The sequence below is a fragment of the Sapajus apella genome, unplaced genomic scaffold (genome assembly GCF_009761245.1).
Source record: "Sapajus apella isolate SASKATOON/1434 unplaced genomic scaffold, GSC_monkey_1.0 scaffold6, whole genome shotgun sequence".
Classification (NCBI taxonomy): domain Eukaryota; kingdom Metazoa; phylum Chordata; class Mammalia; order Primates; family Cebidae; genus Sapajus; species Sapajus apella.
The window spans coordinates 49,281,709-49,302,858 of record NW_022436946.1 but is presented as its reverse complement, the minus strand read 5'-3'; the positions used below and the strand labels follow the sequence as shown (position 1 = coordinate 49,302,858).

Here is a 21,150-nt window from a genome sequence, read left to right as displayed (position 1 = left end):
CTTCCATAAATGGTTCTGGGACAACTGCCTATCTAAATGGAAAAAATAAAACAATCTCACCTATATAAATATATATTATACATATACATGAATTAATATATGGTTACATACATTAATATGCATACAGATTTAAAATCTATACATACATAAAAATCAACTGCATGTGGCTTAAAAGCAAACGCAAATGGATTGTAGAAGTGCATATAGAAGAATATCTTTATGTCCTTGGAGTAAAACATTTTATAAGCAAGACAAAGAAAACACAGCTGTTTAATAAAAACCTGAAAAATTTGATTACAATGAAAAAAATCTGTTCATTAAAAGACACCATTAAGATGATAAAATAGGAAATCTCAGACCCTCTTTTTTCCATGGTAGCACTGAATAGCCATGCATGGACCAATTCCCTTTGTGAGAAATCCAGAAACCACTTAAGAAACTTTTGCATCCAGGGCAAATGGGGAAACAGCTACATCAAAGCCAGTGGAAGAATCTGTGGCACTGTCCTGCCATAGTCTCTCTCTGTGGCACAGTACCATGTGATCAGGGGCACACTTCTAGCTCCTGGCTTCTCCCTGGGGAAAGAGAAAACTGGAGCATGTGTCCATTGTTCTGACTTTCAAGGGGCTTCTTTGGGGACAGGCTTTTGTCTCATGTATCTCAGTGTATTGGAAGGAAATGGCATATTCTGGATACCTGGGGGCTCCTTAGAGAACAAAAGAGCTGGGCAGTGTGCTGCTGCTCCAGAGGAACTGTGGTATAGCCAACAGTGGTCAATGGTGCTTGGCAGTCCCTTCCTTAGGAGGAGAGAAAAGTGGAACACATATGTGATGTTCTGGCTTTTGGGGATTTCTAGAGGGACTGGTTTCTATATAGCCCAAATTAGGGCACTGATGAGACCTCATGTACTCTGGATGCCTGGAAGGCCACTGGGAACAAAAAAGAGGTGGCATGCTGCTATTTTGCAGAACCTGTGGTACAAGAGATGGATACCAAGGGAGAAAGAGATTATGAGTTCCAGGAAAAAAGAAATTGGTAATTAGGAACCTAGACACACACGTTCAGAGGAGACACATCTACAGAAAATGTTTGAGATGTCTCCTGAATCTGTAGCTATGCTGCTTGGTGAAGATGTTTCCCTGTCTGGAGCCAGCCTACAAAGACTGGGAGAAGTAGCTATATTGTTAAAATATGTAGATACCAATGCAAAGTTACAAGGAACACAAAGAAGCAGAGAAAAATTGGTCCAATCAAATGAGCCAAGCAAATTTTCAGAAACTGATACTAAAGAAACAATTAGATACTAATTACCTGACAAATAATCCAAACTAACCACCATAAAGGGGATTAATAAGCTCATTAAAACAATACGGGAACAAAATGAAACCTTCAGCAAAGGGATAGAAAATATTTAAAAAAACCAAATAGATTTGGAGCTGAGAAATGCAACAATTAAAATTAAAAATTCACTATAAAGTTTCAACAGCAGACTTAGGCAAAAGAAAGAATCAGAAAATATGAAGACAAAGTAAATTGTGACTGGTAAGTGATTCAGAGGGACCATGATGAGCCAACAATGTTCTACTTTTCTTGTCCTTGAAATCTAGTGTTTTATGTATGGCTCTGCAGGTCATAATAACAGTAATAGTGTTGTTAAAAACCAGTCTAATATCTGATCCTCATATAGTTTTGAGGCAATAATCGAAATATCTGTTATCTTCTTTATTAACGTTTATCTTAGACTTAATTTTCTGCTACTGCTCTCTTTTACTTTCCAATTTGATTGTTTCAAAGTTTAAGCATAATATGATGTTAACTTTGTGGTTCTGTTATATGAAAATTTAATGCCAAAAGGTTTACAAAAATGTAGCAAAAGAGCAATTTTCAGGCAACACAACTATATATGACTGACTGGCTGAACTCAGTGAAGAAATTGGTTTGGAGAAACATATTCAGTCACCTCATGTTGTTTTAAAAACAACTAATGTGGCTTTTCTTAGAAGTCAAAATGATTATTTTAATTTTCATTTTATTGTTTAGATAATGAAATACTAGTGTTTAAGAGAGATTCAGAATACACAAAAATCTAGTGTTCTGTAATTATAAAATTTAAGATAACCAGAGAAAGTTAACTTTTAAAAAATTATACTTTAAGTTCTGGGGTACATGTGTAGAATGTACAGGTTTGTTACATACACGTGCCATGGTGATTTGCTGCATCCATTACCCTGTCATCTACATTAGGTATTTCTCCTAATGTGATCCCTCCTCTAGCTCCCTACCTGCCTGTTATTCCTCCCCTATACTCCTAGATCCCAACAGTCCCCAGTGTGTGATGTTCCCCTTCCTGTGTCCATGTGTTCTCATTGTTCAACACCCGCTTATGAGTGAGAACATGCGGTGTTTAGTTTTCTGTTCTTGTGTCATTTGCTGAGAATGATGGTTTCCAGCTTCATACATGTCCCTGCAAAGGTCATGAGCTCATCCTTTTTATGGCTGCATAGTATTCCATGGTGTATATGTGCCACATTTGCTTTATCCAGTCTAACACTGATGGGCATTTGGGTTGGTTCCAAGTCTTTGCTATTGAGAACAGTGCTGCAATAAACATATGTGTGCATGTGTCTTTATAATAGAATGATTTATAATCCTTTGGGTATATACCCAGTAATAGGATTGCTGGACCAAATGGTATTTCTAGTTCTAGATCCTTGAGGAAGCGCCACACTGTCTTCCACAATGGTTGAACTAATTTACACTCCCACCAACAGTGTAAAAGTGTTCCTATTCCTCCACATCCTCTCCAGCATCTGTCGTCTCCAGATTTTTTAATGATCGCCATTCTAACCGGAGTGAGATGGTATCTCAATGTGGTTTTGATTTGCATTTCTCTAATGACCAGTGACGATGAGCTTTTTTTCATGTTTCTTGGCTGTATAAATATCTTCTTTTGAGAAGTGTCTCTTCGTATTCCTTGGCTCACTTTTCGTTGGGGTTGTCTGGTTTTTTCTTGTACATTTATTTAAGTTCTTCTTAGATTCTGGATGTTAGCCCTTTGTCAGATGAGTAGACTGCAAAAATTTTTCCCCTTTCTGTTGCTTGCCTGCTCACTCTAATGATAGTTTCTTTTGCTGTGCAGAGCTCCTTAGTTTAATTATATCCCATTTGTCTGTTTTGGCCTTTGTTGCCATTGTCGTTGGTGTTTTAATCATGAAGTCCTTGCCCTTGCCTATGTCCTGAATGGTATTGCCTAGGTTATCTTCTAGGGTTTTTATGATGTTAGGTGTTATGTTTAAATCTTTAACCCATCTTGAGTTAATTTTTGTATAAGGTTTAAGGAAGGGATCCAGTTTTAGCTTTCTGCATATGGCTAGCCAGTTTTTCCAACACCATTTATTAAATAGGGAATTCTTTCCCCATTGCTTGTTTTTGTCAGGTTTGTCAAAGATCCGATGGTTGTAGATGTGTGGCATTACTTCTGAGGCCTTTGCTCTGTTCCATCGGTCTATATCCCTGTTTTGGTAACAGTACCATGCTGTTTTGATTACTGTAGCCTTGTAGTATAGTTCGAAGTCAGGTAGCATGATGCCTCCAGCTTTTTTTTTTTTTTTTTTTTTTTTTTTTTTGCTTAGGATTGTCTTGGCTATGGGGACTCTTTTTTTGGTTACACATGAAATTTAAGATGGTTTTTTCCAATTCTGTGAAGAAAGTCAATGGTAGCTAGATGGGGACAGCATTAAATCTTTAGATTACTTTGGGCAGTATGGCCATTTTCACGATATTGATTCTTCTTATCCATGAGCATTGAAGGTTTTTCCATCTGGTTTGTAGTTCTCCTTGAAGAGGTCCTTCACATCCCTTATTAGTTGTATTCCTAGTAATTTAGTTCTCTTTGTAGCAATTGTAAATGGAGTTCACTCATGATTTGGCTCTCTGTTTGTCTGTGATACGTGTATAGGAATGCTTGTGATTTTTGCACATTGATTTTGTATCCTGAGACTTTGCTTAAGTTGCTTATCAGCTTAAGGAGATTTTGCTCTGATATGATAGGGCCTTCTAAATATACAATCATGTGTCCACAAATAGAGACTGTTTGACTTCCTCTTTTCCTATTTGAATACTTTTTATTTCTTTTTCTTGCCTGATTGCCCTGGCCAGAACTTCCAATACTACGTTGTATAGAAGTGGTGAGAGAGGGCATCCTTGTCTTGTGCCAGTTTTCAATGGAATGCTTCCAGTTTTTGCCCATTCAGTATGATACTGGCTGTGGGTTTGTCATAAATAGCTCTCATTATTTTGAGATACATTACATCAATACCTAATTTATTGAGAGTTTTGGCATTAAGGGCTGTTGAATTTTGTCAAAGGCCTTCTCTGCATCTATTGAGATAATCGTGGTTTTTGTCTTTGGTTCTATTTACGTGATGGATTATGTTCATAGATTTGCATATGTTGCACAAGCTTTGCATACCAGGGATGAAGCCAACTTAATTGTGTTGGATAAGCTTTTTGATGTGCTGTTGGATTCGGTTTGCCACTATTTTACTGAGGAATTTCGCAGTGATGTTCATCATGGATATTGGCCTGAAATTTTCTTTTTTAGTTGTATCTCTGCCAGGTTTTGGTATCAGGATGGTGTTGGTCTCATAAAATGAGTTAGGGAGGATTCCCTCTTTTTCTATTGTTTGGAATAGTTTCAGAAGAAATGGTAACATGTCGTCTTTGTGTGTTTGGTAGAACTTGGCTGTGAACCCATCTGGGCCTGGACTTTTTTTGGTTGGTAGGCTATTAATTGCTGCCTCAATTTCAGACCTTGTTATTGATCTATTCAGGGATTCGACTTCTTCCTGGTTTAGTGAGTTAACTTTTATGAGACTTGTTTTTAACCACTTCTGTAAGTTTAAAAAAGAAAATATGGATCATATATTTGGGAGGCATACGCATATTTTAAAATGATGATTTAAGTTTAAGCCATAGGCAAACTTTTTCCAATGAATTATGTATAGCAATTTTTATGATCTCACAAATCATTTATGAATTTCAATATCTCTTCTCCAAATATAATCTACAGGAATATGGCTCCCTACACGTGTTTTTAAGACTAATGGCTTCATGTCATAAGATTTGAGAGTATAATCTATTTGGCTACATATTAATTTATTTTAATGCTTTACCAAGAAGAATTGCAGTCAGAAGACTTACTTGTTATTGACAACTCGTAGGCTAATGAAATCTCAGCCTAAAGCTTTGTAGCCTCACCCTTCCACCTCCCTATACATCTTGCTTTATTTATTTCCTAGCTCTCAAGTCCTTTGAGGAAGATGGAAGCTTCAAAGAGTAGAAAAGAAAGAAATGTGTTAAATAATACTGTGTATGGAATGAACTTTGAAAGTAAACTATAACCTTTATATCCGTAATACCTGAAAAAGTAAGAGCTCTTTTACCTTAGCTATCACTGTTTTTCTTCGGTATCAATTAAAACCTCATGTTTAGCATCTCCTGTAAATGTTCGAATATGAAGCAAAGGCAAATTGGTGTATCAGTGAAAATTAGACATAAATAGAATTTTGTGAATCCTTGTCATATTTGTAAGAAATTCTTTGCTTTACCAATTAACTTAATACAATTTCAAATTGGGAAACTCATCAAATCAAATTATAAATCTATGTTAATAAAAATAACCTGCTTGTCTTTCATCTTGTTTTGTGAACTCTGTATAAGGTATATGGCTCCAGGTATATGGCTTCTAAACTTTAAAAGTGAATACCCAACAATATTTGGTACTTCACAAGGCTCAGCAAGTACTATATTCTTATCTTTGGGTTTTTAATAGACTGTTTCATTAGCTAAATATACAGAAACAAAATATTAATTCACTGATGGCTAATATTAGCTGTCGAAAAAGGTTAAGCATTAGTATTTAAATTATGTTCATAATTTTAATTATTAATATTTAATCAGAAGGTTGTTTTAAAGAATCTTTTGTATAAAGAATCTCTCAATTCTTCAGTGTGATTTCATTATATGGAGGAGCCATTTTCATCCAGGGAAACTCCCCCTAATTTTATAATGAAAACCAATGCTAAATAAGATTAGCTGCATAAAAACTCCTTTGCAAAAACCCCCTTGCACTGTCTCTCCATCTGTGCTCATGTGGTACCTTTACGTTGAACCCATCCACCCTGTATATTAGACAAAAAAGTACTTTTTTTCTTGATACTTTTCTAAGTATAAACCTTTTTCTCATTCCTTCAATTGCAAGTTTTGACACTTATTTGAAATATGACCCCAGGAAACATGTCTTAAACAGTTAAGAATGTCTTTTTGTAGCAAGATTGTTTTTCTTAAAAAAAAAAAAACAAACACAGAAATTTATGCTTGTGAAGTTGGTGTTGAAAGAAGACTGGCAGTGTCAGTTTAATGTATTCTGATTCACATCATTCATCTATACACACTGACATCTTCATACATACGCAATTTATTCATGATGACTAGGACAAGCAACAGGAGAAATGCATTTAAAGAACATTAGGCTTTTTAAAGCAAAAAGACAGTGTTATGAAGTCCGAAAAGTGATAATAAAACATATATAGCAAAGAGGAAGATGATGCAGAGATGAAATCAAAAGCACTAACAGATGATGAGCTTACTTGCACTGAAGTGATAATTTCATAGTTTTATTTTTTGACATAAACCCTAAAATAATTATCTTCAACTTATTTCAGTAAACAGTCATAATGATGAGATTAAGTGAACTGGTAAGACAGCTTTTGGCTGCTTGTTTTGTTCCTATTTTCAAGTTAAATATCAGGGTGAAAAACCCTACTGCTAATAATTAGGAGAACCACTGAGGGTATTTCAATAGCTACAATGTACAAAATAGAGCAATCACATTAACCTGTCAACAACCACCCCCTCCATACACACCTATGGATCAAGTTTTATGCAATTGCTCTCCAAGTTATGTCCCAACTAACTGGAGGATCCCATTTTTCATCTGATTCACCCATCTCCTTACATTCTATTTGGGAAGTCTTTATTTCAATGATCTCCAGGCATACTCTATTTTATGTCATTCATTCATTCAGCACACATCATACTGTCTATGGCAAATAATTTGGTTTAGTAATCTCTCTTAGTCTCAGGTTCCCCATTTGTGAAAGTAATAATTATAGTATCTATCTCATAGTGAAGTTGTGATGATTAATGTGATAATCCAAAAGAAGCATTGAGAATAATGTGTTCTAGTTAGTATTCAATTAATATCAGTTATTATAATAATCATCATGATCATCGTTATGAACTAGAGTTTGTTTACTGGGGGTATGGAACCCTGGGATGAAAAGGAGTTGGTGAGAACTGTAGGAATAAGTTGTGAACCAAGACAGGGCTGAGGTTAAGGCTCTTAGTTTTTAGTCCTTAATCTACAGGGAATGGGTTTAGAAACATAGCACCAGCTTTTAGTTCAAAACACTTCAGACACTGAAGAGAACCAGAGGAAAGTGGATCACTCCCATGATCCCATCTATCTATATAGAGATTGTTTAGATAGTAGCTAGAATGACTAGATCTAGATGTGGGAAAATTAGGCTTGGTCACCTCTCATAGTCAGAAAGCAAGCTTTCTGGGGGTCATTCCACCTCTCACTTCTCAGTTGCCTACATATCTCTAAATGACAAGAAGAAGCTAGACAGAAAAGACAAATGAGGTTTATCTTAATGAGGAGTACACCATGAGTTGGTGATCATGATGTAAAAATACAGTCATATTGGCAGGGAGTGTATTTTAAACATACTCACCACTTCATTTCTGCCTGTTATCTACCTCCTTAGGATAAGTAGTGGCTAAACACTTTAATCAGTATAGCATAAACAACTGAATTTTACACTCATTCTTGACTGACAGAAAGGCACTTCACTTTTCAATCACAAACAGTCATAGCATCCTTCATTTGAATGTTTTAATAAGTGACCAGAGAGAAATTTCTGTCTGCTGGAATGATGCAGAAATTGAATCTCACAGTTTGAGGGTGAGTATTCAGACAGTCAGGAGCAGATGCAGGATTTGTGGAATTTTCAGCTTAAACAACTAGAGGAAGGTCTTTAGGAAAAACAAAAAGTTACAAATACAAATTTTAGGGCAAAAGACATATGACAGCACATTACAAATTTTAAAAAGTTAAAAATATCCCAAACATAAAATCTGGGAAAATAATATAGTATTTTGATTAATTGCCTAACAAACCTATATTTTTCTTCTACATGTTTGGGTTCCCTAATCTTTAATTGTCTGTTCAAATGACAATGATTATATAACATCTATTTCACAGTTCAGAATCTATAGCCTTAGGAAACTGTGATTTTGCACAAGTCTCAACTTTTTTATGTCTGAGTATTTTCAACCTATATGAAAACCAGCCATAATCTGGGGGGCACCAATTACGTGCAGCTTTGGGGCATCTCCAGATGGCATTAGTGTCCTAGGACATGAAGCCATGGATGGTGATTGATGGTATAAAGGAGCAGGACTTCTGTAGTCTCTAGATGTGTAGCCACAGTTGTACCACAGCTCATCTCTCAAACCACCATCTATGTATGCCTTTTGGTCAAGCTACTCCAGGTGTGGCTGCAAGCCAGCTACATCTGTCTACTTTCATGGAGCACCACCTGTGGCTTTTTTATAGCACTCCCCAGCTACCTCATGTTTGCCAATGCACCTACTTGAACTCCAGGCATCTTCGAAACCCTGTTTCCTACTTCAGTTAACCTTCTGGCACCTGGCTTTTGCAGCATCCCCATCCAGCCCTGCATATGGACTGCTTAAGCCTTGCTAAGGTAAAGCCTGCTGGCTAGGAACCAGGGACTAAACCAAAACTGCTCAAATTCCAGTTTTGCCTTTAAGAAATTGATGCCCTTTGCTGGCATTCTTGCCTCACACACTTGCTGGCCCCTTGCCACAGAGAATTCTTTGTCAGCAACTCACACATTCCACAACATCAAAAGCAACCTTAGGCATATGGAAGCCAGAATGCCAATATTTACCTGACCTGCTGATTTTCTTTTGACTTCATTTTCATAACAAAGTTATATTTTAGGGAATTTGGTTTGATGTAAGTAAATACTTAGCTTTTGATAAGCAACTGGGGTCTAAGATGCCGTCTGACATGTTATCCTACTCATTCATGAATCACTCTCAAAATGTATGGATAAAGTTAATTTTCTTCTGTTCAAGTAATATCTAACATTTTAGTTAGCATGTTCAAAATCTCCTTTGACCTTGAACTGTATTAGCTGGAAGGGAATGTTCTTTGAAAACAAGTAAGGGAGTTCAGACTCAAGCTTTATGTTTTCTAAGATCTATTAGATTTTTAGGAAAACTCCAGCTCATCATTTTGCTAGAGAAGTTTTTATACATAGTTGTAGAGAAATTTTGAAGAAAACTTACTCTGCTTAGGAAGAACAGAAGAAAATGTACCCTGCTCCTGAGACTGTTCATAGGAGTTGTGATACCATCCAGAGTAGGGCTGCATCATTACTTTCACAGGCTCTAGACACTTTTGTCTTTTTGAGCCCCTTCCTCTACAAAAAAATTAAAAATCATATTTTACCACTGTATTGGCATAAAGGCAAATTGCACTCCAGGTTGCAGTACATTTATTTTTTTCTCTTCTGAATTTAAAGGAAATGTAATCATTTCCATTGGCCCCTAGAGGTCCTGTGGGTCCTGGGCTTAGTGGCTACTATGCCTAGTAGATAAATCGGTTCCACTTACTCTTATCCTTTTTCAAAAACATAGCATAGTTTTAAACTAAAAACTTGAAATGTCATGCTATTTCCTCAGCTTCAGAATTAAGAAGACTCACCTACTTAAAAACAAGGCGACTGCTAGCTAATTCAACCATAATAAAGTTTGCTAGATGATAAAGTACAATTTATAATGTTAATAGTCAATCTTGGTCCATATCATTGCTTTTCTGGAAACTAGTACAAACAATCTAAATACTTCAAATATGTAGTAAACTCAAGATTTATACCCATGAATTGAGCAGGCAAGGGTGAAAACACTTTAGGAATCAATCTAGGCAGGGATCCCGACATGATGTGGCAAAGGTATAGAGGAATGTGAATGAAGAAAGTGAAACCGATGGGCCTCTCTGGCAGGGCGACAATCAGAGTCATGGTAGATTTCCACTTGGTTAGCAGCATTTCAGCAGCTCCAGAAAGATGTCCCTCCTCTTACTTATCAGACATTAATTTAACTGAGAATGTAGACTTTCATCTCCATAGTACAAATCATGCTTATAATGAGAAAACCCCTGAGAAAGATGAAGTATTGTATTCAACGAATGACATAGAATTAAGGACTGGCACCTGACTCTTCTCTGAAAGCAGGTTGTGTTAAGAGGACATTTCCTAGACTTGCTCATCTTATAGAGTCTGAAAGAGGCTATGGGAGGTCAAGACAGTTTTTTAGAAGTACAGCTCATCCATTGGCCCTCCCTGAAAGAGGATGATAGCATGTTGGGGGTGGCTAAAGGAGGCTAGGACACCAAAAAATGTATCCTGCTTCACAGTTTGTGCAGCAGTCAGTGTGAGATGGTTAGTGGGCTTTTAATTAGACAGTCCTGTTCTGATGTTGGTTGAAGTACAGGCAGGGAAAGAACTGGAGAGAAAAGATGCCATGGGCAGTACTAGGCCAAGGGAATGAACAGGCCTTCTGATATGGCTGTGTAGGTTGTCCACTGCTCAAAGGTGCCACATCCAAGTGGTGGGAGGTGGGCGGAGGTAGGTGGGTTGCATGGGGGAATATCATTTACTTTACAGACATCATAGGTTGGTATATTTATTAAAACAGTTTTCCAGTTGCTACTAGTAGAGTGTCTCATTTTAATAAAATCAGCACATTATGCCCATTTTCTGACATATAGGAGTCAGGTGACTTGGGAACACAGAGAGTCTCTAATTGGCAGAAAGGTCCATAGAAGCAGCACTGTTCACCCAAGGAAATAATCTGTCCCATCCTAAAAGAATCCCTGTACTTCACCCTCACTGAGGGTAGGAGTCATGCTTTATTCATCTTTTTTTTTTCCTGTTACCTAAGATAGCAGCACAGTATGCATGTTCCATTGAACTTTCCTACAACCCTACAACCACAGTAGCCACTAGCCACATGTGGCTATTAAGTACTTGCATGTTGATTTGTCTGAATTGAGATTTGCACTAAGTGTAAAATACATACTTGATTTTGAAGACCAAGTATAAAAAATGTAAAATAAATCCTTAATAATTAGTTTATATTGATTACATATGGAAATAACATTGTTAATAGAATAGGTTAAATGAAATGTATTATTAAAATTTATTTCACCTGTTTCTTTTTACTTTTAAATGTGGCTACTAAAATATTTAAGATTATATATGTGATTTGCATTTGTGCCTCATATTTGTCTTGGGCAAAGCTCCCTGGGAAGGCTGACTATAGAGAATATCCTTGACAGGAATTTAGACAGTGATCATTTATGTTGTTGCTAATTTAATACCCTTTAATTAATATAATTCTGATTTACCTTATATCCCTTTTAAGAATTCCATGAGGAGGGATCTTTAAGAGGGTTAAAGAAAAAAATTTTTGAAAAATGTATGCTCCTTTGTAGAGACAGTTAAATTGGGAAGAACAAAAATTTTTAAATGGCTTGGCACTTTGTACAACAGATCTACAAGCTTTTATTTGGTGAAGAGAGTTTGTTGTTGAGATTTGCTAGCATTAAAGTAGTCTCATAAGAACTTGGTGACACATATTTGTTAAAGATCTTTGTTTAATTTGATCATTTTAACTTATATGATGATTGTTCTGCTTTGTAGTTTATCTATAAATTAATGAGAAAGTAAACATTCTAAAAGCACGCTAGCACACTTTACGTGACCTGCTATGGGCCCTTATAAAATGCTAGTTCTCAGGTGCATGTGTAAATTTTCCCAGCACCACAGTCTCACCTATGGGGATGAGTGAGATGTTTTAAAAGAAGGCAATGTGCTCCACTGAATCTGGACTAAGCTCACTTTAAGGAAAAATTATCTTACCTGGGAGCATCTGGTTGCCAGGTCAGAGTAGGCTGAGACTGAAGTTGTTTCTGCTAATGTCTTGGTTGAATCCAGTTCTGAGAGCCTGAGGGAAGCTATCGGAGGTTGAGATAATTCTATAGAACTATAGTTCATCCATTGGCCCTCTGAGAAGCAGGGAAGGGCTTTCCAAACAGTCAGTGGGATGGACTTGAAAAACTTTATGTGAAAGCGTGTGTGTGTGTGTGTGTGTGTGTGCGCGCGCGCGCGCGCGCACACACGTGCGCACACGTGCTCTAGAGAGTGAAAGAGAGGAGAGTGACGGAGACAGAGAAAAAAAAAATTTCTAGATATAACCTTTCCAAGGATGAGATACTACCATCAACATAAAATATCCTCTATATTGGGATTTTTACTGCTGAATCAAATCATGGATGACTTAAAACTGGGAGTGAGGTATTTAATAGCAATGAAAATGTGGAATAATTTTTTATTCTGCCAATATTCAGTGCTCCACTGACAGGTGCTGATTACATGACACTAGCTCCAAAAACATCAAAGAAAAGATATATCCATTCAGACAGTGGAGTCCCAGAAGGACTGCATGAAAATATTAGCATTCATTTCTGCTGCAGGTTTTATGATAAAAAGTTATTACATATTTGAGTGGATGTCAAAGCAGGGTTGCAATTTAACAAAGGAAAAATCCTTAGATAATCTTCATGTCTTTCAAATAGGTCAAATGCTTATAAAATAAAAGGCATTTTACTTTGACAATCAGAAATCTACCACAGTAAAAATAAGCATCTAAAGGTTTTTCTAGCTGTCAATCCTTTTAGCTTATTAATTAATTATTATTGTTGTTACTATTTTTACTTAAAAGTACAGATTTTCCTATGCTGTGGTCCAAACATTAACTTAGCAATCCTATGTCTATCATGTAACATTCTAGATTGAAGGCAAAAAACAAAGATGTCTTTATTAGAGATGAGATAAAACTGACCAGTACTTTTCTGCTTAACGCTTCCCTGTGGGGGTATGAGTTTCAAGAGCAAAGAAGAGGGTGGCCATAAGAAAAAACATTTTTCAGTACTGGGCAGTGGCTTGTGACTGGAGCTGTTTTCTTGAAAACTGGAGTCTGGCCTCTGGGAAAATCCTCTTTCTCTCTGGGGATCTGGCCAGTGGTATGTATGGTTAAACATGGAGATGTTGGGGCTGAATCCAGGTTCTACCCTATAAGGATTGAGAATGGGGTCAAATTCATTAACCTCTTTTGTAACCTCAGTTTCCTATCTGTCTAGTGGGAATAATAAAACCCACTGCATATGGCTGTTGTGAGGAAATGAGATGTAAAGCGCCTGGCACACGGCAACTAGGAAATGAGTGTTGGTTATCACTGCTGTTACTATTAATTTCACATCTGTGCTTTCACTCATGTTCTCTCTGCATAAAAGTCTCTTTCCCTCCTTGCTGATGTGTAAAGCTCTTCTTTTCAGAAATGTCTCACACTTAAGAAACAGTCCGTGATTAATTCCAGCTCTGTGAGTCTCCCCTTTCTGTATACTCTCAGGCTTTATACATGCCTCATAATTATAAGTTGTGTGTTTACATGCACTTCCCCAAAACTGCAGGCTACTGTAAACACATGGTGTAAGCTCAACACAAGCTCAATGCTTGTGGACTGAGTTGATGGTTTTTCTCTCCAACCCTTTATCCCTCCTGACAACTTCCCATATATCTTGCATCTAATTCCATATTCTAGATTCTTATTTCACATCTCTCTAAACCCCCTGCTTCCTACCTGTCTCTTCTATTCAGATGGAACTTCTGGATTTTCCTCCTCACAGCTTCATTGCTTCCTTCAGTATTTCTTAGAGCAGTTAAGGAAGTCTTATCTCCCACTTCAGCAAAATTCCTTCTCAGTCTTTCATGGTCCATTTCAAAGCTGCCTCCTAAATTAAGCCTCAGTTAATTACTCACATCAACCCACCTTCCCCAACTCCACTCAGGATGGCTGTTCAGAAATTTAACATCGATGTGTAAAACAATTTTAATTATGGCTGGGAGTGGTGGTTCATGCCTGTAATCTCAACCCTTTGGGAGGCTGAGTAGGGCAGATCACTTGAGGTCAGGAGTTTGAGACTAGCCAGGGCAACATGGCAAAACCCTGTCTCCAAATAAATTAGCCAGGTGTGGTGGTACACATCCGTAGTCCCAGCTACTCAGGAGGCTAAGACAGGAGGATTGCTTGAGCCCAGGAGGCGGAGGTTCCAGTGAGCTGAGATTGCACCACTGCACTCCAGCCTGGGCAACTGAGTGAGACCTACCCTCCAGAAAAAACCACACCCAATTTTAATTGGGGTGCTATTATTGGCTCCATATGTGTTGGATGGATGAATTCTTGGTGGGAAAGCAGCTTTTTCTATTTCTTCCTAAACCTCTGATGCCGGCTGATCAAATTGTGCACTCAAACATTAGATGTTAGGGAAAGAAGCCTACTTATCAGATGCTGAGACAAATGGAAAGTGACACTGGATGCTTCCTTTTTCCCTTTTGGATTCAATATAAAGCACTGTCCGGGTAAGAGTGTTCTTTCTTAAGATATATGTGGCTGATGTCAGCCATGATGTTTTTGTTTTTTTTGTTTTGTTTTTATTATTAATATTTTTTCAGACAGGGTCTTGCTCTGCTGCCCTGACTGGAGTGCAGTGTCGAAATCATGGCTCACTGCAGCCTCAACTTCCCATGCTCAAGTGATCCTCTCACCTCAGAGTCCTGAGTAGTTGGGACTGCAGGAGTGCACCACCATGCTTAGCTAATTTTTTTTTGTTGTTGTTGTAATTTTGTAGAGACAGGGTTTTAACATGTTGCTCAGGTTGGTCTCAGACGCTTGGGCTCAAGTGATCCTCCACCCTTGGGCTTCCCAAGAGCTGGGATTATAGCTGTGATCCACCATGCCCAGCCCCTGCCATAAGGTTAGTAACATCTCTTGGAAAAGAACCACTTTCACTCTTGAGTCCTCATACTTAGATGTTTGTCTATAGAGGATGTCACAAGTAGAATTAGGTCTCAAAAAGTCATCTGAGCTAGCAGAATATGCACGTCACTCATCTTTCCTTTTACTATGCCGTATACATACTATTTTATTAAATGGACCTACCCACTGCTCTAACTTTCTGAAGCAAGCCTGATCCTAATTATGGCCCAAGAAAAAATTTGAAATCATCACACTCAAGATTTTGCTTCACCACTCTAATGAAACCATTGTTTTCAAGGCTACTCAATCTTATTGGCTAAATCCAAGTAATTCTTCTTTGTCCTTATTTTAGTTGGTTTCCTGGCAACACCTAATATCCTTGCAAATTTCTCCTTGAAATATTCTCTTCTCTTGACTTCCTTGACATCATGCTCACCTGTTATTAAAAAAGTATGCCTATGTGTGTATATTTAATGAAATACACAATTGTTACTGAGCTGCATGGCAATTAGCTGTAAGTCATAAGGAATTTACAAAAGACTGTCATTTCATCAGCATTAATTTTACACAATCAATCTAATTTTTAAGAACTTTTCTATAATCATAAAGTTTCCCCTGGATAAAAGCCATTTACGTAATTCTGTCTCGTCTTCTCTCTGTCTCGCTCTTGTTTTTCCTTTTCTTCCTGCCCTTCCCCAAGATAAAGGAGCCCCAATCCTGGACCCTGCCCAAAGCCTCAGTATCCACATCTCCTCCTTTCCACCCTGATCAGGGTATCCAGGTATTTGGAAGCTCCAGGCCCTGGGTTCTTCAGGCCTCAGAGCCGCATCTAGTATGTCCTTAGATATGCATCTCCTGCTTTATTTGGAGGGGTCTTTATGACATTCGCAATAATGTTGAGGTGGGACAGAAAGAAGAAACCCAGGCATGTGGTGAAAGAGTGGTAACCCTGGGGAGAGAAAGGGCATATGCCAATGGTTCTGGAATTGTAGCATTTGACAGACAGTTTGGGGTCAGAGAGGTAAGAGGGTGGGGGCTTGGAGATAAAGAGTGGGAAAAGAGGGGAGCAGAGCAGCCTGTGAGGCCCAGGACCTCCGTAGGAGGCTCTAGTGGTGAATACATGCTCTCCAGGAACAGCTTCTGGCAGATAACCTCAGCTCATCCTTCTTAGGTAAGCTGAGAGACAGATGGAGCGGGAGGTCAGAGCTGCTTGGGCTTTCCCTGACAGCCCTCACCAGCAAAGCACACTTACCTTCCTAGAAGAAATTGACAAATTTGGGCCTAATCTTAGCTCTGTCATTTTTTAGCAGTGTGACTTGTAGGTAGTCACCAATCTGTCTGAGCCTGTTTCCCTATAGTTAAGGTGGGAATAATACTCTCAGCATAGTTATTGTGAGGATTTTCTGAAATGAAGCACCTGGACATTGCCTAAAACAGAGCAGGCTCTGGACAAAAGTGTTTCTCTTTTCTTCAGCCCTGAGGCATGAAGGTTTTTCTTCTCATTTCCAGCTTTGCTTGATTTTCCCCACCTGTATTTATTTCATTTCACTTCTGAGAATCAGAAAGTTAAAAATAAATGCACAAGGGATTGGAGGTGAGTAAACTGGAGACTGAATAAGTGATAGCTCAGGTTTCTTCCAGCTGGGTTGAAGGAGGAGTCATGTTGGGTGAGGGGGTGTCATTGTGGAAGGCAGAGGCATCTCGGCATCTTCAGGGAACAGAAGCATTTTCCATCTCTTGCGGAGTGGGAGCTGTGACTGTCCCTCGCAGAGCACCTGGGACCTCTGACTAGATAGACACTGCCCTGGGCCATAGGTCTAATGGACTTCCAAAGGTCTTGCTTGTGAAGGGGGAGCTCCCCCACTCCCCACCCCGCCAACTCCAGGACTAAAGTGCTATGCTGGGGAGTTAGGACAATTGCTGCCTCTTACGCATGTAGCTCATGACTTGGGTTAAATTAACAGGCTCACCTCTCAAAATAGACACTGGACTTAGTAGTATACACAACAGACCTCCCCTCAAAACCTATTTCTAGTTTTTGAAAAGAGCCAGGCTAACACTAAAAATGAAATTGGTTCTTTCACAGCATGTTAGACCTGTAGAATTGTTCCTGGCTCCTCTTTAAAGTGCCTGGTGGTTTTTCCTTCCCTATTCAATCTCTGTTTAACTATCGACATTAATATTTCAGAAACATTCGCTGGCCTGTGCATTGATCATACTTTATTCCCCAGGCTCGAAAATCTCTTTTCTTGGAATTGGAATGCTTTGTGCAGTCTAAAATAGGCTAAGAGTTAGGCTAAGAGTCGAACACCACTGCCCTTGTATTATCTTGTCATAGCCATAAGACCTTAAATGTTTGCTCTGCAAAAGGCCAATTCAATTGTTACATTAAACAGATGTCATGATCCAAATGAAAGCCAAATAATGGGTTACCAACACAATCCAGTCATTTCCAGCCAGTCAGCACCCCACCATCTCTACTCACTAAGTCATAGTAACAAACAGGTTATTATTTAAGTAGAAAAATGCAATATTAAAAAGTTAGAAAACATTTATTGAAAACAGACTGCCTCCACATTTGCGCTGAGCTAAATTCTGTGAAACATCTGCGCATTCCTCAAATCCCGAAGATTTTATGTTCTTGCCTGATTCTTCAGTGGTAGCTTCAGGGACATTTTAATAAGAAGATTCTACCTCAAACAAAGATATTAGGCTTTGGGGCAAAGCCTCATTAAAAAACACAAGCACATTTCCTGTTCATTGCTAAAGAAAAAAACTTTTAGAATGTTTCAAATGCTCTCAGAAGCCTGGGCCGAGTTGCAAAGGGCCTAAGCTACCTCCTGCCCACTCTGCAGATCTCTGACAGCCAGTTCTCTAACTTCCCTAGGGCCACTGAGGAGATCAGATGACCTGACCGTGCAGGAGTCATGGGACAGAGGAATAATATTAATAAGTTGCCTAAGTGGGAAGAGGGGCTTCACAGAAAGCCGACCGGAGGCGCGTACGGGGAACACGGGGATCTACCTGGAGGAGGAACGGAATTTGTCTTTTCTAGCTCAGAAAAGATTTACTGAGCTGTTAGGAAACAAGTCTGTGATTAGTGCCTCGCCCTCGCCACTTTATTTCAGCCTCTTTAGTCCCCATGGAGAGCTGGAATGCAAGAGCCCGGCGCGCTGCAGCAGTCTCGCGGGGGCGCTGCTTCCCGGAAAGCCACGCCCTCTCCCTTTTCCCACCTGTGTTTCCGCTTTCCTTGCCGAGTGTGAAACCAGCCGGCCACCCACCCGCCCCGTCGCCTAGGCTCCTCCACAGAGCCAAACTTTGTACCTTCTCGGGATGGAGGGGGGTCCCCCAACAATCGGACAGTACTGGCGAGCCCGCCCCGGGGAGGAGCGACGGGTGGAGCGGGCGCCCGACCGTCTCCGCCGCGCAGCCCGCAGGTCCAGGGGCGCGCCCACGCCCGAGCCCGGCCCCCCGCGCGGCGGCCCGCGGAACATCACCTGGGTGCTCTCGCGTCCTCCCCGCGCGGCAGGCTGGCTGCCCTGGCGCCCTTCCTCTCTGCGGGGCTGCCGGTCTACCCGATAAGCGCGCGTGGCCAAAGGCTAGCAGCAGGTCCCAGCCGCGGGAAGGTGGGGGGGAGTGGGAGGGTCTCTGGGACAGGTCGGGAGCCGGCCCTACCTCCATTTCCAAAGGGAGGGTGAAGACCCAGGAACCGCCCAACGCCGAACCAGCGGGGTTACCTTTGCGCTTGATCCAATCCGAGCGTCGGTTGCGTTGTGCTCTCTTCTAGGAGCGTGGGGTGCCTTCGTGAATAAAATCCGAGGGCATCTCTGTTCTCGCGGAACTTGTTTTTTCTTATTTTCAGCTGCTTCTCTTGACTCTGGTAGTCACTAAAGTCCGTGTGAGCATTTGCAGGTGTTTTCAGCTAAACAGTTACAGAAACTCGACCTTCTTTTTATGTGAACAGATGTTTATTGATGTACCAAAGGTTTAAAGGAAGGGAAGTGGGGAAGGAGAGAGGAAAGAAGAAACCTATAATACCACCAAGGGACTTGTTTTGTTTTCACAAACTTTTAAACCATCCAGCACAACTGATAATGATCTTGAGCTTCATGCTTGCACCCTGACCAAATCTGCTGGCCTTAGTGGCTACTTAGTAAATAAGGTGACAAGGACGAAGCTGGAGTTGGATCACTTCCTACCCAAAGGAATATCATACTATTTTGGAGACAGACAGCCTGCCCCGAATTCCACTGCAACTTTATCATTTACTGTTAGGCATACGACCTTGGACAGATTCTTTAATGTTTATAATCCTCAGATGCTCCTTTGGTACAACCAGAATTGCAAAATTTCCTTCCAAGGGATGCCAAGAGGCTTCACTGGCTTGACATAAGCAAAAGCCCTCCAATAAGGCCTGGCATATAGCAAGTGATCAATATGTGGTCCCTATGACAATAATCATAGCACCTTACAGAATTCTTCCTCCATCTATGATATGAGTAGTTGGAGTGGCATGGCAAAATGTCCTGTATTTCACATTAAGTTAGAAAGATGAGAAAAACTTGAAAGGTTAGTGAAATTGGTTAAAATTTCAAAATTCAACAGATCAGAATTTTTAAAAGCAAGTCTAGAGTCAATGATTATACATTTCAGAACTGGAAGTCGCCTTAGAGTTAGTATTCTGCAAAAAGACTTCATCTCTAAAATCTCTCAGAAAAAACAAGTAGATGTGAGTGTAGAAGGTTAAATTTAAAGAGAATTTGGATTTCAAAGTGAGAGATTTCGAAGCATCTCTAAGGAAAGAAAAACAAGAAGAAACACTTGACCCATTTATTAGGCTGATTATCTAAAGTCCCTCTACAATACCCTTGTGGAAAAGCCTTTTCTATTTCTCCAATATTATAAAAATGCAGTCCACCATGAGTTTATACACCTTATTTTTTTTTCCAAGTTAAAATCTTGAAGGATATTTTCCTGTTCAACTTTTCTATCTCTGACCAAATGTTAAGTCTTTTCAAAGAAAACCCAGAGTGCCTTGTCTTGAAGTTCTTACTTGTAAGCAATCCATTTAAAAAAGACAGGGATATTGGCAATGGCAATTTTTGCTATTTCAATTCGTTGTTCCAGTGATCGATGATGAGGATGATGATGCTGACAAATTATATCTAATTGTGTATTTGAAATGAAGGATGAATAAATTTCTTTTTGTTGTTGTTGCCAAGTTGAAAAAGTGAAGAATACAATTTTTTTTCTAGCCCAATATATTGTATTGTGTTTTATGGAGTACTGATGGCTAAAAAGCCTGTGCTAGAGATCACTATTCAAGAAAATATTAGCATATGAGGTTTAATTGCATCCGTGCTTATGTATGACAATTTCCATATGTCAACAGAGGATATTTGGTGTTACCTTACATTCTGGTGCCACTTTTATGTGTACTTTAAAAAGCATCATTACCTTCTTTATTTTTATAATAATTGAAGGTACACAGATAGATTTTATCCCATTTTACTAATAAAGAAACTGAGTTTAAAAGTTAAAGTAAACCATGGACAGTGAAACAGAGGCTGAACCAGAAATAGAATCCCACCCAGTTCTCTCCCTGGACCTTGAGCTCTCTGATGAGGTCACGTTTTTAGATAACAGTAGGGGAGTCAGAATGTCCAGTTAAAACCCCACCCTTGTAAAGTCCCAGCTTTTTTTTTTTTCTCAGTTGGAAACTGGGAAGTTTGTGAGACAAAGCACTTCAGGTTACTGGCAATTTAGGTGTTGGGAGGTGGCTTTATGTGTGGCGCTCCTGCTGACCTGGTTTTGTCATATTCTGGTTATAGACTTCTGGCTATGCTTATCGGAAAAACTTTCATTTAGTTCGAAGATTTTTGTGAGTTTCATTAATTCTGGTTTTATAAAAATAAAAGAGATTGGTGCAATGATTAACTCCACATGCTGATGAGAATAAGGCTTATTGTGCTATGTGTCTATACCATGGACTGCAGAGTGCCCGCAGTGGGTCCTGATGTCTATTCCTTCTCATTAAGGGATTGTTCAGGAACATCTCTGTGCTGACTTGGCATGACTCTCTTCTAAGGACCTATGCTGTTCTTGATCTCCTCA

At 39.3% G+C, this 21,150-nt stretch overlaps 1 protein-coding gene across 1 annotated transcript in view; it reads right to left on the bottom strand.

Annotated features, from left to right (window-relative positions):
• The window catches only part of MCHR2 (melanin concentrating hormone receptor 2), a 50,719-nt gene extending 31,846 nt beyond the window's left edge, over positions 1-18,873 (bottom strand). Inside the window, exon 1 of the mRNA XM_032275184.1 lies at positions 18,712-18,873. The gene's annotated coding sequence lies outside the window, so the exon portion shown is untranslated. The remainder of the gene's footprint in view (positions 1-18,711) is intronic.
• Positions 18,874-21,150: the final 2,277 nt, after the last annotated feature.